Source organism: Salvelinus namaycush, chromosome 33, assembly GCF_016432855.1.
Source record: "Salvelinus namaycush isolate Seneca chromosome 33, SaNama_1.0, whole genome shotgun sequence".
In the NCBI taxonomy this organism is placed as follows: Eukaryota; Metazoa; Chordata; class Actinopteri; order Salmoniformes; family Salmonidae; genus Salvelinus; species Salvelinus namaycush.
Genome location: NC_052339.1, coordinates 2,916,881 through 2,935,496, shown reverse-complemented (window position 1 = coordinate 2,935,496; position 18,616 = coordinate 2,916,881). Strand labels below are relative to the sequence as shown.

The 18,616-nt window shown below is 41.9% G+C and overlaps 1 protein-coding gene across 1 annotated transcript in view; it reads right to left on the bottom strand.

Annotated features, from left to right (window-relative positions):
- The window catches only part of LOC120028030 (phosphatidate phosphatase LPIN2-like), a 52,397-nt gene extending 34,938 nt beyond the window's left edge, over positions 1 to 17,459 (bottom strand). The window contains exon 1 of the mRNA XM_038973159.1: positions 17,360 to 17,459. The gene's annotated coding sequence lies outside the window, so the exon portion shown is untranslated. The remainder of the gene's footprint in view (positions 1 to 17,359) is intronic.
- Positions 17,460 to 18,616: the final 1,157 nt, after the last annotated feature.

The window sequence follows — 18,616 nt, the reverse complement described above, 5'->3', positions numbered from 1 at the left end:
TTTTACAAAACGCAGTAAGATACCGTATTTATGAGTTTTATATTTTTCCGCTACCGCGACCCCTAAATTTAACTTCCTAGTTATCTAAGTAAGTGGCTGAATTAATAAGGTAATGGGGCATCATATTCTGTTGGCTTTCTGCGGTGTTTGAGAAGTCAAAGCCCTTTGGACGAGATGTCTGTACAGCTGCCACTGCTTTACAGCTGCCACTGCTATATTTTGCTCCTCCCCCATATTCACTGAGCAGAGCAGGCAGGCCGGTTGCCCTAGCAACTCCAGACTCCACACAAACACAGTGTGTACACGTGCACAATGTCTCTCATTCACAATCACTTGTAAATGTTCAAAGTCACCAAAAATGACATTCGGTATTTCCTACCTATATATGTATAATTTTATGAGCTGGACCGCCTGTCTTTGCAAAAAAAAAAAAAAAAAAAACATGTTTGCGAATGTTAGCATATTTTGCTAGCAGCCTCCATGGAAATTTGCTATTACTTGTGCTAATTTTATTAGCATTCTGGTAATTGTGTTTTTTTGCCGCCCCCTTGTGTACTAAGCCGATAATACTGTAAATCCCGTGATATGAAAATCTGGATACTGCCCGACCCTAATGTCAGCCACAAAAAACAATTGTGTTTCAATTGGATTTTATTTTTTACATTTGATGAAACCAAATATCTGATTCAATGCCATCAGTTCTATTTTACTATTAAAACAAGTCTATATTTCAAGTTACAACCTATTTCTTTCAACACTGATCTTAAATTCCCCTTTGGTTAAAGGCCCAATGCAGAACATTTTACATCAATATCAAATAATTTCTGGGTAACAATTAAGAAACTTACTGTAATAGTTTCCATTAAAATTGACAAAAAAATAGCTTCTAAGCAAAAAAATATTTCTCAAAAAATAATTTTGTTAGGACTGTCTGGGAGTGGTCTTTGTTAGGACTAGCTGTTATTGGCAGACACATTTGGAACTCTGTTATTGTTCTATTCACCAATTTCCTACCTGGTGATGTCGCCAGGCAAGCGAAACACCCGGCCATGTAAACAGGCTGATTAGAAGGTCCTGTGTACATTGCATTTTTAAAAGGCAACTATCAGGAAATGACACTGATATTTTTTCCTCTCACTTTTACAGTGTTAGTTTCATTAGCTATTGTACAATATGATCGAAAAAAACTACATTACATTTTTGGGGGACTGAATTGGGCCTTTAAACCTAATAAATTAATTAAACTAATGGATAGGTCTATACAAACACATTTTTCATGTTGTACCAAGTTGATTTTTTACTTTGGAATTACCTATCCAAATTTTTTCAATTGGGTTACAAGCAATTCAATACATTTCCTGTTAAGATATTAAGTTGGTTCCAAAAATGAAATAATGACATCAGACTTATTTAAGACTTACACATTAACTGGTTACAATATTGTAACCAAATCATCAATGGAAGCCTTTCCAGGCTCTTGAGTATCACAGTACATATACAGATAGTGCATCATTTAAGATTCAGTGGTGGCAGTAAACATATAATCATAAAACATGTAAATAAACAGAACACAATACCTGGAATGACATTCACTCTCACAGGTGGCCAAAAATAAACTGAACGCCATGCCCCTTATAGGCTATGCCTCCAACTCTTCTGATAGGCTGCCGCCGCTACATTGCGCCCACCGCTATGTAACGCGAATGTACATGAGGTGTTACAAGCAATTTAGAAGATTTCATTCAATAAAAACAAAATAAAATCACACTGATCTGTCAAATTCGTTATTTGATTTCAGACAAATTCAATAGAATAGGTTGAACGAACCAAAGCCTAATTTTGGATCATACCAATCAGAAAAAGCACTTCAGATGAACAACAGTGCCGTCCCACTTTTTACAGTGCATGTCAGAATTCTGGAGGATTCAATTGGCTACACATCTGCTAGGTCAGAGACCTGCATGTACTAGTACAATGCCTAGGGTTGCAAAATTCTGGGAACATTCAATAAATTCCCTGTTTTTTTTCAGAAATCAGTGAGTAGAATTTCAGTAAAGCAGACATCAAATTAAGTTTGACGAGTAAAGTAACAAAAAAATGTCATGCACACACAGAAGGAAGCCACTACATACTCTTGCTGAGCTCAGCTTATGTGAACTACAGAATGGCAAGACCAGACAACAGAGACTGTAAAAAAAAAAAAAATGATTTAACTAGGCAAGCCAGTTAAGAATAAATTCTTATTTACAATGATGGCCTACCAAAAGGCCTCCTGCAGGGACGGGGGCCTGGGATAAAAAAAAAAATATATATATATATATACACACTGCTCAAAAAAATAAAGGGAACACTTAAACAACACAATGTAACTCCAAGTCAATCACACTTCTGTGAAATCAAACTGTACACTTAGGAAGCAACACTGATTGACAATAAATTTCACATGCTGTTGTGCAAATGGAATAGAAAAAAGGTGGAAATTATAGGCAATTAGCAAGACACCCCCAAAAAAGGAGTGATTCTGCAGGTGGTGACCACAGACCACTTCTCAGTTCCTATGCTTCCTGGCTGATGTTTTGGTCACTTTTGAATGCTGGCGGTGCTCTCACTCTAGTGGTAGCATGAGACGGAGTCTACAACCCACACAAGTGGCTCAGGTAGTGCAGTTCATCCAGGATGGCACATCAATGCGAGCTGTGGCAAAAAGGTTTGCTGTGTCTGTCAGCGTAGTGTCCAGAGCATGGAGGCGCTACCAGGAGACAGGCCAGTACATCAGGAGACGTGGAGGAGGCCGTAGGAGGGCAACAACCCAGCAGCAGGACCGCTACCTCCGCCTTTGTGCAAGGAGGTGCACTGCCAGCGCCCTGCAAAATGACCTCCAGCAGGCCACAAATGTGCATGTGTCAGCATATGGTCTCACAAGGGGTCTGAGGATCTCATCTCGGTACCTAATGGCAGTCAGGCTACCTCTGGCGAGCACATGGAGGGCTGTGCGGCCCCACAAAGAAATGCCACCCCACACCATGACTGACCCATCGCCAAACCGGTCATGCTGGAGGATGTTGCAGGCAGCAGAACGTTCTCCACGGCGTCTCCAGACTCTGTCACGTCTGTCACATGTGCTCATGTGCTCAGTGTGAACCTGCTTTCATCTGTGAAGAGCACAGGGCGCCAGTGGCGAATTTGCCAATCTTGGTGTTCTCTGGCAAATGCCAAACGTCCTGCACGGTGTTGGGCTGTAAGCACAACCCCCACCTGTGGACGTCGGGCCCTCATACCACCCTCATGGAGTCTGTTTCTGACCGTTTGAGCAGACACATGCACATTTGTGGCCTGCTGGAGGTCATTTTGCAGGGCGCTGGCAGTGCACCTCCTTGCACAAAGGCGGAGGTAGCGGTCCTGCTGCTGGGTTGTTGCCCTCCTACGGCCTCCTCCACGTCTCCTGATGTACTGGCCTGTCTCCTGGTAGCGCCTCCATGCTCTGGACACTACGCTGACAGACACAGCAAACCTTTTTGCCACAGCTCGCATTGATGTGCCATCCTGGATGAACTGCACTACCTGAGCCACTTGTGTGGGTTGTAGACTCCGTCGCATGCTACCACTAGAGTGAGAGCACCGCCAGCATTCAAAAGTGACCAAAACATCAGCCAGGAAGCATAGGAACTGAGAAGTGGTCTGTGGTCACCACCTGCAGAATCACTCCTTTTTTGGGTGTGTCTTGCTAATTGCCTATAATTTCCACCTTTTGTCTATTCCATTTGCACAACAGCATGTGAAATTTATTGTCAATCAGTGTTGCTTCCTAAGTGTACAGTTTGATTTCACAGAAGTGTGATTGACTTGGAGTTACATTGTGTTGTTTAAGTGTTCCCTTTATTTTTTTGAGCAGTGTATATATATATAGGACAAAACACACATCACAACAAGAGAGACAACACAACCTAAGACAACAACATAGCAAGGCAGCAACATGACAACACAACATGGTAGCAATACAACATGGTAGCAGCACAAAACATGGTACAAACATTTTAAAATGTGTCACTTGCATGTGGAGGAATTTTTCTATCTGTGAGGCATTGCAACCATGGGACTGTATCCTATTTTGTGGATCAGAATAATCTGAGGTATGTTGCTGTCAAAATCAATAAGCTCCTTCCAGAGTATCCTATTGGTGCTTGATGGTGTATTCAACTAACACATAAATGCTCTTCTTACCTGTTATCATCCTAGACTCTCTGGCCGCTAGGGTGATTAGAGAGAATCTTGGGTGGCGGTTATCGTTTTTACAAGCTTACAGTACAAATCGGTCTTTCCCTGTCTACTGCTGGCACATTCTTCTACTGCTCCAAGTCCAAGTGCCCAGCAATGTGCTTTGCAAAGATTGTGTGTTCAGTACTGCCAATTGAATGGCAAAACACACTATCACGCGTTGGTAATAGTTAAAGCCACATTCTGTAAGATGTGCACAACATCAAAGAGTGGGCCACCAACAATAATGTAAACAATAGACTATAGAGCAAATGCATCCCATGACATTTCATTTTCAAATGGAAATAGCACTTTACAGAATGTACAACAGATTAGGAGCACCTATCTAAAATTGAGTTGCACCCCCCTTTGCCCTCAAAACAGCCTCAATTCGTCAGGCCATGGATGTTGGCCCATGTTGACTCCAATGCTTCCCACAGTTGTGTCAAGTTGGCTAGATGTCCTTTGGGTGGTGGCCCATTCTTCATACACATGGGAAACTGCAACGTAGCAGTTCTTGACACTCAAACTACTACCATACCCTGTTCAAAAGGCACTTAAATATTTTGTCTTGCCCATTCACCCTCTGAATGGCAACCATACCCAATCCATCTCTCAATTGTCTCAAGGCGTCTTTAACTTGTCTCCTCCCCTTCATCTACACTGATTAAAGTGGATTTAACAGGTGACAGGCTCATAGCTTTCATCTGGATTCACATGGTCAGTCTGTCAAGGAAAGAGCAGAGGTGTGTTCGAATACTCATACTAACCACACTATTTGTGACGTAAATTGAGTATGTAGTATGCTTAGTAGTCATAGTATGGATATAGTTAGTATGCCAAAAGATCCCGGATGTTGTACTACATTCGCCAAATACGAAGTATACAAGTAATGCACACTATTTCTGTGCTTTTAGGGCACATAATGCAATTCTTCAGAAAATGGGCGTGGCTTCACAGCGTTTTCAAATTTGAAGAAAAGGGCGGAAAATATGTAGCCGAAGTCCGACGAGAGCGGATACAAATTTGTTGCTTTAACTCAACATTATTAAAATGTTGAGTAATGTAATAAACTAATGACTTCTCAAATAAGTTGCGTTACATCTTATGTTGGCTGACGATTTGTTAGCTACGCTATCCTTACGAACAGCATAGCATAGCATATCATTACAGCAGTATGTACTGGGTATTTTAGCTACCTACTGTAACGTTAATTGGATATTAATACATCGAACTTGCCAGTATATTTACTTTATGCTAACTACCTACCCAACGTTTATTGACTTGATTATTCACAGCTTAGCTAAGTGGTATAGTGGTTTGAGTGTGTTCGTAAATTCACTCTGGCTATCTACTCCAATTTCAGAGCACTCTCATCTGACCGTGCCAGAGCACAGAATAACTGATGAATTTACAAACACTCAACACCCATTGAATATGGCCGGTTTCACTAAACGTCAGCAAAAAAGCATAATTAAATTGCCAGCAGCACATTTACAGTCACCAATGCTCTGGATAGCATGAAAGCTGCCTAACCAGCTCTGCTAAGGCAAGTAAAATGGTCAGAGTGAGGTGTTCTCTCATTTGCGTCTGGAAGTAGCTAGCAAGTTAGCTTGGGTGCTTGACTGCCGTTGAGAGGTCAGAACACTCGGATCAACCCTACTCCTCGGCCAGAGCATCCAGTGTGCGCACTGAACACTCCGAGAGCGAAACACTGAATTTACGAACGGACAATCTGACAACGCCATGAATTTACAAACGCCCAGAGCGCACTCCACATTAAATTTACGAACACACCCGAAGTCTAGCTAGTAATTTGTTATGCTAACAAGCTAGCAAGAGGTTCCATAGCAACAGCATCAACTTCCAGTAGACAGGCGAAGAGCTAGTATGATCAACTGAAAGGATACAGTGCGTTTACAGTATACTAAAATTAACTAATATTATGTAGTATATACTCATTAAGTATGTAGTATACAGTATGTTAGTATGGGTATTCGAACACAGCTCAGGTGTTCCTAATGTTATCTACACTCAATGTATATCATACTGCATCTGTAATGTTCAAGGAATGACATTCATGAGAGCAACATTACTTTGATTTGAAGCCATATAATTTGTTTACAGAGTATCTAATAAAAACAATAACATAAAACAATCAAGTATTATATGTCCTTAGTATTTATGACAAGATCTTATTCACCAATTCACGGGGTATACTATTCATTAATAAAAATGAGACTGTGGAAATCTTAAGGTTACTTGCGTTTTCTGATATTACGAGTGAGATCTCTCACTGTGGGATTTACCAGTGTCCACATTGGCAGTTTGAAGTGACTCAAATCATATTTATTTGCTTATCCGATTCTAATCTGTTCTTTTTCTTGAATAGCCAAAAAGCACATGGAATCGGATATTTCAAGCCACATTTAAAACCACTTTCGTAGGTGGTTTGAAGTCTGATACAAAGTCTGATACAGACTTGTGTCTGAACGGTCAAATCTGATCTATTTGCCCTCGTGGTTTTTAGATTGTTATTCAGCATATCTAGTTGCTTGCTAGCTACTCTGTTGACCGTTTGACAAGAACATGTGGTAGCTAACTAGCTTGTTAATCATTTACAAACAAATTTGTGAATGCGCTAGAAAGCAAAACAGCTACCTAGCTAGCTAGTTGACTTTTGTAGCTAGCCAAAAAGGACTCATTTTGAAAGTTGGATCATCTTATCCTTTGAGGATTTAAAAAAAGTGTTCTTACACTATGATTTTGAACATTCAAAGCAACTGGGAAACGTCCATGGCAGGCATTGTTGTCACCTTAGCTTGCTACATTAGAAAGGGGGATACCTAGTCAGTTGTACAACTGAATGCATTCAACTGAAATGTGTCTTCCGCATTTAACCCAACCACCTGTCAATCAGATAGTCATAATCGACATCCACGTCTTCGCCGCCCGGGGAACCAGTGGGTTAACTGCCTCGCTCAGTGGCGGATGACAGATTTTTACCTTGTCAGCTGGGTATTCGATCCAGCAACCTTTCGACCCAACACTCTAATCACTATGCTACCACCACCAATAATCAGCCTACACTGTACACCAATGCACACACACCCGCCGTTACTACGACAACTAGTGTAGCCTTGTCAGCAAATGACAAGTCTGAACACACAAATCCGATTTGGTCACTTGTAACTTGCTGTTTGGACAGTCAATAGTCCGAAACAGATTTGCAAAACAGAACTGATTTGAGCATTAAGGCCTGCAGTGTGAACAAGGCTTAAGTAACTCAAATAACTAAATCATACACATCTGTCAGAGACAGACAGGTCAAGTGGCAAATGAAGGAGCCCCTCCTCTCATACTAAAGCAACACTAGCGTGCCCTCTGGTCATTCTCAATCATGCCGGACATCCTCTCACTCTTGCGAGTAGGTTAATGTGGTGAGATATTGCACTCATATCAGAGAACCGGGGTTACGCAAGTAAACTTAAGTTCTCTTTCAATTATTTGTTTCAATATCTCACCGTGCGACATGGCCAACTCCCATATCGGACATGCTCTCCGAAGCCAGGCAGTTACAACTATCAACCCTCAGAGGCCCAGACATTGAGGACAGCATGCGCCAAAGACGCAGTGACATCTAGCCGGTAGTACCTCATAATAGTATGAGGGGATGCCCAACAAGCCATATCACAAACCTCCTTTAAGAAGATGCCATTAAAAGTGCCCAAGAGGTAGCTATAATTCTGGTTGAGTGAGCCCTCAGGCCTTGTAACCCCTTAATATTATAGGCAAATGTACTAGACACAAACGGTGGAGTCGCTCCTCTTCCGAAGAAGGGAAAGGCAGCAGGTGGAATGCCATAATCTCCAAGGCAACACAATTGTAATTGCCGCTGACCTTAGCTTGTTGCACAACCCCACCTTTAGGCCTAACTTTGGAAAAGCCCTGGGTAAACTGTAGTTCACTCACTCGCTTTGCAGATGTATGGGAGACCAGTAAAGCGGTCTTAAAACCTCTTGTCAATATAGGGGGTGCTGTTTCAACTTAGTAAAATATCGTTCTCAAATTAAACTGCCTCGTACTCAATTCTTGCTCGTACAATATGCATATTATTATTACTATTGGATAGAAAACACTCTCTAGTTTCTAAAACCGTTTGAATTATTTCTCTGAGTGAAACAGAACTCATTCTGTAGCACATTTCCTGTCAGGGAGTGAGATTTCAGAAATCGAGGTCCCTGTTCTGAGGTCAGTTTATAAGTCCCCATGTAAGCCATCGGGCTACATGCACTGCATACGTCTTCCTCTAGATGTCAGTAAGCGGGGAGAATTTGAATGGAGTGGATTGCGCAATCTGGGACCTTATATAAGACCGTGGAACGGAAGTACCGTCCTTTTCAACGGTGCGCCTGGCGCAAGAAGACATCACAATGGCGTCCTGCAAACGCTTTCGTTTTAGTAGTTCTATATCTCCGGTCATGTTTTTATTCGTTATAAGTGTTAAAGACATCATAAGGTAGTTAATTTAAACCGACTTATAGCAGTTTATAGCAGTTTATTGCGATTTTCTGGGATTTCTTTGTCATGCGCTTTCACGAGTTGGACACCTCTCCAGTTGGTGGCTAACATTAGCGGCTATTTCGACCGGACAAGAGGACATCTTTCAACCCAAAGACGATTGTTCTGGAGAAAGGACACCTTGCCCAAGATTCTGATGGAAGCTCAGCTAATAGTAAGCAGTCTTTATGCTGTTAATTCGTACTTATGTTGACAAATGTAAAATAATAATTCCGCCATGAATTATGGGGCGGTCTCGCTTTAGCGCACGCTGTATTGCGCAGTAACGTCAACTTTAAAAATCTAACTCAGCGATTGCATTAAGAACTAATTTATCTTTCATTTGCTGTCCAACTTGTATTTTTTAGTCAAGTTTATGAATAGTTTTCGATTAGAATAGGTGCCTCTCCAAGATGGCCCCGGACAGATTGCTTGAATTTTTGGCCACTATTCTCATTGTATAACCACGATTTGTGCCGCTAAATATGCACATTTTCGAACAAACTCTATATGCATTGTGTAATATGATGTTATAGGACTGTCATCTGAAGAATTCTGAGAAGGTTAGTGAAAAAATTTATATATTTTGGTGGTTTATACGTTATCGCTATTTTTGCCTTGAATCAATGCTGTTGTGAAGTTTGCTATTGTAGTAAGCTAATATAATGCTATATTGTGTTTTGCTGTAAAACACTTAGAAAATCTGAAATATTGTCTGGATTCACAAGATCTGTGTCTTTCAATTGCTGTACCCTGTGTATTTTTAAGAAATGTTTTATGATGAGTAATTAGGTAATACACGTTGCTCTCTGTAGTTATTCTAGTCGCTTTGGTGAGCGTTGTGATGGTGGCTGCAATGGTAAACTATGATTTATACCTGAAATATGCACATTTTTCTAACAAAACATATGCTATACAATAAATATGTTATCAGACTGTCATCTGATGAAGTTGTTTCTTGGTTAGTGGCTATTTATATCTTTATTTGGTCGAATTTGTGATAGCTACTGATGGAGTAAAAAAATGGTGGAGTAAGAAAGTGGTGTCTTTTGCTAACGTGGTTAGCTAATAGATTTACATATTGTGTCTTCCCTGTAAAACATTTTAAAAATCAGAAATGATGGCTGGATTCACAAGATGTGTATCTTTCCTCTGGTGTCTTGGACTTGTGATTTAATGATATTTAGATGCTAGTATTTACTTGTGACGCTATGCTAGGCTATGCTAGTCAGCTTTTTTACTGATGGGGGTGCTCCCGGATCCGGGTTTGGGAGGAACTAGAAGTTAAAGGAGAGATACAATGCCTTCAGAAAGTATTCACACCCCTTGACTTTTCCAAATTTTGTTGTGTTACAAAGTGGGATTAAACGGATTTAACTGTCATTTTTGGTCAATGATGTACACAAAATACTCTGTCAAAATGGAAGATAAAATCAAATAAAAAAAAATTGAATTTAATGTATGACAAATAAAGCTATTAATATTTTTGGGTAAGTCTAAGAGTTATGCACACCTGGATTATACAATATTTGGCCATTATTCTTTTAAATAATTCTTCAAGCTCTGTCAAGTTGGTTATTTATCATTGTTAGAAAGCCATTTTCAAGTCTTATAATACAGTTTCAAGCCGATTTAAGTCAAAACTGTAACTAGGCCACTCAGGAAAATTCTATATCATCTTGGTAAGCAACTCCAGTGTAGATTTGTGTCTTAGGTTATTATCCTGCATAAAGGTGAATTCATCTCCCATGTCCGTTGGAAAGACAACCAGGTTTTCCCTCTAGGATTATGCCTGTGTTAACTTCTCTAGGATAGGGGGCAGCATTTTCACATTTGGATGAAAAGTGTGCCCAGAGTAAACTGCCTCCTACTCAGTCCCAGATGCTAATATATGCATATTATTATTAGTATTGGATAGAAAACACTCTGAAGTTTCTAAAATTGTCTGTGACTATAACAGAACTTATTTGGCAGGCAAAACCCAGAGGACAAACCATTCAGATTTTTTTTATTTAGGTCACTCTTTTCAATGGGTTTTCATTGGGAATCCAGATTTCTAAGGGACCTTCCTGCAGTTCCTATCGCTTCCACTGGATGTCAACAATCTTCAGAAATTGGTTGAGGTTTTTCCTTTGAGAAATGAAGTAGCCATGTTCAGAATGAGGCTCCAGTGAAGTGTACTGTTTGTTAGAGGTGACCAGAAAGCATGCTACACATTGTTTTCCTCCGGTATTGAACACAGATCATCCCGTCTTCAATTTTATCGATTATTTACGTTAAAAAAAAACTAAAGTTGTATTACAAAAGTAGTTTGAAATGTTTGGACAAAGCTTACAGGTAACTTGAGATATTTTGTAGTCACGTTGTGCAAGTTGGAACCGGTGTTTTTCTGGATCAAAGGCGCCAAATAAATGGACATTTTGGATATATATCGACGGAATTAATCGAACAAAAGGACCATTTGTGATGTTTATGGGACATATTGGAGTGCCAACAGAAGAAGCTCGTCAAAGGTAAGGCATGAATTATAACTTTATTTCTGCGTTTTGTGTCGCGCCAGAGGGTTGAAATATGATGGTCTGTGATTGTTAGCTGGGGTACTATCCTCAGATAATAGCATTGTTTGCTTTCGCCGTAAAGCATTTTTTTTTTAATCTGACACGTTGGCTGGATTCACAACAAGTGTAGCTTTAATTTGGTATATTGAATGTGTGATATCATTCAAATTTAATTTTTATAGTAATTTATTTGAATTTGGCGCTCTGCATTTTCACTGGATGTTGGCCAGGTGGGACGCTACCGTCCCACATATCCCAGAGAGGGATAAGGCTGCTTTGAAATAGCCTCAAGCAAGACTAAAGGCTTGGAATCTGGACGTAGGCGAAACACCCCATTCATGAAACTACACAACAAGGGGTCAATGTCCATTTGGAAGACCCATTTGCAACCAAGCTTTAACTTCCTCACTGATGTCTTGAGATGCTTCAATATATCCACAATTTTCCTTCCTCATGATGTCATCTATTTTGTGAAGTGCACCACTCCCTCCTGCAGCAAAGCACCCCCACAACATGATGCTGCCACCCCCTTGCTTCACGGTTGGGATGGTGTTCTTCGGCTTGCAAGCCTCCCCCTTTTTCCTCCAAACATAACAATGGTCATTATGGCCAAACAGTTCTATTTTTGTTTCATCAGACCAGAGGACATTTCTCCAAAAAGTACGATCTTTGTCCCCATGTGTAGTTGCAAACCGTAGTCTGGCTTTTCTATGGCGGTTTTGGAGCAGTGGATTCTTCCTTGCTGAGCTGCCTTTGAGGTTACGTCGATATAGGACTCGTTTTACTGTGGATATAGATACTTTTGCACCTGTTTCCTCCAGCATCTTCACAAGGTCCTATGCTGTTGTTCTGGGATTGATTTGCACTTTTCGCACCAAAGTACGTTCATCCCTAGGAGACAGTACACGTCTCCTTCCTGAGCAGATTGACGGCTACGTGGTCCCATGGTGTTTATACTTGTTTATCTGTACAAACAATAGTACGCGTGGTACCTTCAGGCATTTGGAAATTGCTCCCAAGGATGAACCAGACTTGTAGAGGTCTACAATATTTTTCCTGAGGTCTTGGCTGATTTCTTTTGATTTTCCCATGATGTCAAGCAAAAAGGCAGAGTTTGAAGGTAGGCCTTGAAATACATCCACGGGTACACCTCCAATTGACTCAAATGATGTCAATTAGCCTATCAGAAGCTTCTAAAGCCATGACATCATTTTCTGGAATTTTCCAAGCTGTTTAAAGGCACAGTCAACATAGTGTATGTAAACTTCTGACCCACAGGAATTGTGATACAGTGAATAATAAGTTAAATAATCTGTCTGTAAACAATTGTTGGGAAAAATCCTTGTGTCGTGCACAAAGTAGATGTCCTAACCGACTTGCCAAAACTATAGTTTGTTAACAAGAAATTTGTGGAGTGGTTAAAAAAATGAGTTTTAATGACTCCAACCTAAGTGTATGTAAACTTCCGACTTCAACTGTATCTGAAAATAACCATCCTTTAGGTCGACTGAGGTGAACCAGTTGCCTCAATGAATAGAGCGAGACAGCACGTTGAACATAAGCATACAGAATGTGAACTTCTTCAGATAGCTGTTGAGGACCCATAGGTCTCCTCCCCCTTTTTGGGAACCAGGAATCACCAGGATTAGAAGCCGAAATGGCTCTATGCCGCTGGTATCGCCCTGATAGTCCCATAAAAGAGAGGAGAATTCCTGCTCTAGTATGCATGCAGAGTCGCGTCACCACTGATTTCAAAATGTTGTTGAAAACAGGTGGTCCCAGAGCAAACTGCAGTCTGTACCCCTTCGTAACCGTGGACAAGACCCAGGGCTGGACTGCAAACGTACGCCAGTTCCCTGCTCTGGTGGCGAGTAGCCTACAAGTTGGTAGACTCTTGCTCACCAGTGGTGCCAAAGGCGATGGAGCGAGTATCGTTTCTATTGTATTTTTGCTTTGTCCTTGGCATGACGCCTGGATACAGCAGACACTTTTTATTGAAAAGGGCAGTGATGACACACTGGAACAGTGCTTGGGGGCGACTGACAATTAGGGCTCTATTCAATCTGTAAAGCTGTAAAGATTCGGCAAAAGAAATGTGCAGGTAATTTCTGATTGAGCCGACATAAGCAGTGTTTACCGTGAATGCAGTCTCCGCTAAAGCGGGAACATTGAAATGTATAGGCAATCCAGCCGTAATGCGGAACTTCTACGATGCAGATTGAATAGAGCCCTTAGTCCTCCTGCCACGGATGATTCAACTAGAGCCAGGTGGAGAGCTGTGGCAAGGAGAGCACTCGGGGGTAGAGTGGATTCCCTCAGTCTTCATTGAGAGCAAAAGTATGAGAATGGATCACTGCACAAAGGGAAGGGCTCTAGGAGCATAGATGTGCCTCTCCCCCATTGTCTTTGCTCCAACCTAGAGGTGGCAGCCCAGAACACGGGGTGAACTGTTGGCTGCGCTTCTCTGCCACAGGGGGCTCTGTTGGCCCCTATTTGGGGATCCAAACTGTAATGTCGATGCCTGCTGCGTCACTGGGAGCTTCCCTTGGAAAGCCCTGGTGCCAGCGAACTGCCCTCTCCCTGCCACAGCCTCCTTTTTTATAAGTTCTCACTTCTGCCAAATGGCGCCGACAGCCTGCATGGCACAGCCTTGAATGGTGCCCCCACCCCTGGAGGCTCGGTGGTTGAGTTCTGTGACCACACAGATATCATTCCAAACGTCTCGTTTAGGCCTGCCGATAGCTAGGAGATTATGCATATCTAGCTAATTGGCCTGGTAAGCCAGAAGTAGGGACGTAACGTTCAACGCCCATCCAGAATGGGTGGCAGACGCGTAGACCTTTTGGTAGATGGATGCGGAGCCTCGTTCTGTCTTACCAGGGAGAGAAGTGCCTGTTAGTGACAGGGTACTGGGGTTGAGGTGCCATTGACGGCTCGACCATCGGTGATTTGCTCCTACATATCCTTGACATTCATGCTGGCAAAAAGTCTGGTTTGATCCTTGCTGGTCAAGCATTTGTCCCAATTGTGTTTGGCTTCCGCCACGCAAGCTTGGGGGAGTTGCTTGCCTTGGACGGTGCGAGAGGGGAGTTTACTCCCATCGTACCAGTCCCTCTTCGACGGAGGGTGTTAGCAGCAAAATCCCCACAATGGATGCATGATTGGGGGTCGTCGAACACTGCTTCTAAGTCTTCAAGACCCAGGCAGACAACACACAGGGAGTGCGTGTCCTTGCCTGATATGGTTGCTCTGCATGGACACAGATGTGCAGGTGCTGGGCCAGGGGCCGAGGCCTTCCTCTGTACCCCTTGGGCTGAGCTAACAGGCTCCATGGCTCCAAAAAACAGCTAATCCGAGAACAAACTTAAATGTAACTAGCATTCGCCACTTGGACTAGTAGCCTAGCTAGTTAGTACAGTGCTAACTGGAGAAGCTAATACTTAACAATGTGAACGTAGCTAGCGTTCACCTCGTGGGCTAGTAGCCTAGCACAAACTAAAGGAAGCTAGCACTATGTTAGTCATGCAGCAAACACAAGCGTGGCTTGCGGCACTGGAAAAGAGATCAAGTGCTGAGAAGAGCTAGAGTATAACTCTTCTGCGAGAAAGCAACGAGAGAATGTGGCTCTTTAGTATGAGGGGAGGGGCTCCCCCATAAGCCACTTGACCCGTCTACGACAGACGTGCATGATTGGTTCTTCAAGCTACTTAAGAGATTCTGTGAATCCCACAGTGAGGTAAGGGGGGTGGGTATTTTACCTGAATACGATTGGAAATTAATGTTGAAAGTTCCATTTTTTATTCTAAAACTGCCAATAAATTGGTTGTTAGTTTCAACTTGTCAAGAGAACAACTTGCAGAAGACAGCCAGCTACATTTTGTATTGTTGCATTTTGCTTCAAGTGGGTCGCCAACGTGGAAAGGTAAACGCAACACTATTTTGTTAATCACTCATATTGATTAGGGATGCACCGATATCCAGTGCAGTTATCTACCCACCTCGTTCCTTTCTTTTAGCATGTGCATGTAGTAAGTACACCAGCATGCTTTCAGGATACGTGTCTTTTCAGATTGCTCAATGATTGTTTAGTTGTGGACACTACATCACCGCACTCCCTCTCTTACTCTTGGTCCTCATCTTTGTAAGTCACCTTGAATTTGCACCTGTGTGTTTTATCAGTTTCTTTATGAAAATATTTTGCAAACTCCATGGCAGTAGCTAAAGATAGGGGCTATAGCAGTGTAACAGTATAGCTTCCGTCCCTCTCCCTGGGCTAGAACCAGGGACCCACTGCACACATCGACAACAGTCTCCCACAAAGCATCGTTACCCATCGCTCCACAAAAGCCGCGGCCATTGCAGAGCAAGGGAAACAACTACTTCAAGGTCTCAGAGCGAGTGACGTCACCGATTGAAACGCTATTAGCGCACACCCCGCTAACTAGCTAGCCATTTCACACCAGTTACAGCAGCAAAAAGTAGACTACAAATGCATGCTGGGCCGGGCATGCCCTGGGCTCTTGAAGTGACCGCTACTGGAGCGAAATTGGAGTGGGCGAGAAGGCTAATGATGCTCCAGCCTTTGGGAATCTCGCTCCGTGCTCCAGTCAAATTGGGCACGCTCCACTCCTCGCTCTGCTCACATACTCTGGGTAGAAGAGAATTAGCTAAAGACAGTGGTCTAGATTTTAGGAGGCTGCAGAACCGGGGAAGAAACAAATCAGTTGCTTTGTTATTTAACTTAAAACTAATCACGACCCGACATAGTATATTAACACCGACAAGGGTTGGCTGTTAATTGACTCTCAAATCCATGTATCGGTGTGAGGCAAGTGACTTATAGAGAGCCAGCCCTGACTTCTCCGTGCCATTGGTGTTCGAAAATGAGAGCAAGAGTTCAAAGTCCTACAACCTCCAGCACAGTATGACAACATCAACAGTACAAAACCAAAGATATTAAACTGTTTTAAGCAATTGATCTTGTGTCATTGGCTATAAAGTTGTATATTAACATCACCAATCTGAGGTTAAAAGGATGTGTAAACCCCCCCAATTCGAGGAGGTCAAAACATGAGTTTATGTAAGTAGTAACACATCCGGTCCACATCAAGGAAAGTAGCATAATATAAATTAATTCTAATAGTTTACCTAATTTCCGTTTATGTGACAAAACAAGCGTAGTGTAGATGATTCTACAAGTGTAGAGAATCATTGTACCATCGAAACCGCTGTGAAATATATTTTCAATAACCGAAAGTAAAAAAGACAAAAACTACTGGAAGCATAGAAAAAGAGCACATATTACACATCTAACGCTTCTTAGACATGCTTTCAATGAGAATGACATATAGAATTCTCATTTCTATTTGAATTTTGTCGGGTCACCCAAAATGTTACATATTGCAGTTCTTTAAATAATGGCAAAAAATATTCTATATTTTAATCTAGGGTTATAGTAAATGAAGCAAATCCACAGATTATTGGAACAATCACATATTGATCGCTAGTTTAACCATTTTGAGAGACTAAAAATGCTCGTATTCACAATTGAAACGGGAGCTCTAGAAATAGTTTCCATAGTGACTGTGCAGCAGCACATTAATTTGCCCTCCCTACTCTGAGTAAGATTGTGTGATATTTAGCTGTGGTTATATTCACATTTTCACTCTTTACACTTTATGCGTCAGGACAGACAAAAGACAAGCCTACCCTAACCTACACATATGCTTAAATATATGTATGTATATTAAATTAGCCAACAATTTAGAACTACAAGAGCGAAAGCTAACAGAAGCTGGTCGTCAGAAGTCCTTAAAAAAAAACATTTCCTTATAGCTTCATACAATAGCCTAAAGCCGATACTGTGTTGCCCTACATAGCCCAGTCATACGTGAGCTTCACACCAAAGGCTCTATGAAAAACCTGCCGTTTCTCAGAAAACTGGAGCTTATCAACTTCACCGGCGAGAGTAGTACTTGTATACTTACCGTTAGCAGACAGTCATTTGCCAGCCGGTATCCCTTATTTGTCACGGTCGTATCTCCTCAATAACCGCAGTTCACTTCAGCTCGACATTGAATCGTCTCGCGGCACTATGATCTGACCATGTGACCAGGTAAACCGCTCTTCCACGTGATACAATGTTATAGTCAAAGATGATGGATAAATAAAGATGTCCCACTCAGTCCGTTTAACATTTAAAAAACTGTCAGTTCCGGTCTGCTTAACGGGGTGGCTCTCCCATAGGCAACAATGTATTACAGCTGGGTCAGGTCCGTCAAATACAGTCATTGGTCTGGTCTGTTTGACACTGGGCACATACTTCAATTCAACGTCTATTCCAAGTTGGTTCTACGGAAACAACGTTGATTCAACCAGTGTGTGCCGAATGTGTTACTTCATTGACTGTATATGAATCAGAAAAACGAGGGAGTGTGATGTCTCGCTTCCTCTTCCAAATCTGATTTTGACCAATATCATGTTCCACACAGATTCACTCTGGAGTGTCAGAGTGCGCTCTGGGCGTGTGTAAATTATGAGCATTGTCCGTTCGTAAATTCCGTGTATTTCGCCCTCGGAGCGCACACTGGACGCTCTGGCAGAGGAGTAGGGTTGATCCGTGCGTTCTGACTTCATAACGGCAGTCAAGCAGCCAAGCTAACTGGCTAAAGTTGGCTAGCTTGCTAGCTACTTCCAGACACAAATGAGAAAACACCTCTGAACATTTAACTCGCCCTAGCAGAGCTTGTTAGTGTGTTCATGTTATTAAGAGGGTTAGTGCCTTTAACTGTGTTACTGGCAACAATTTAATAAAAACATTTAGCCAATGTGTACTTACACATGTCATAACAAACCGAGTTTGGGCATTCATAAATTCTTCAATTATTCTGCGCTTTGGCACTCTCAAACCAGAGGCAAGAAGAGCCAAGCTCCACTAAAACCATTGACAACTACATGCCGTTTTCAGGGGATTGTTAAATAAATGTTATAACTATTTGGTTTAATATAATCACCTCTTAAAGAGCAAAGTCAGAACCACAGGAGGCTGGTTGCACCTTAATTGGGGAGAACGGGCTCGCGGTAATGGCTGGAGAGGAATGGGTTGAATGGTATCAAAAACATGGTTTCCATTTGTTTGATGCCTTTCTATTTGAGTCTTTTCAGCCATTATTATGAGCCGTTCTCCCCTCAGCAGCCACCACTGGCTTGGAACTACACATTTCCAATGAGTCCACGTTTACCCA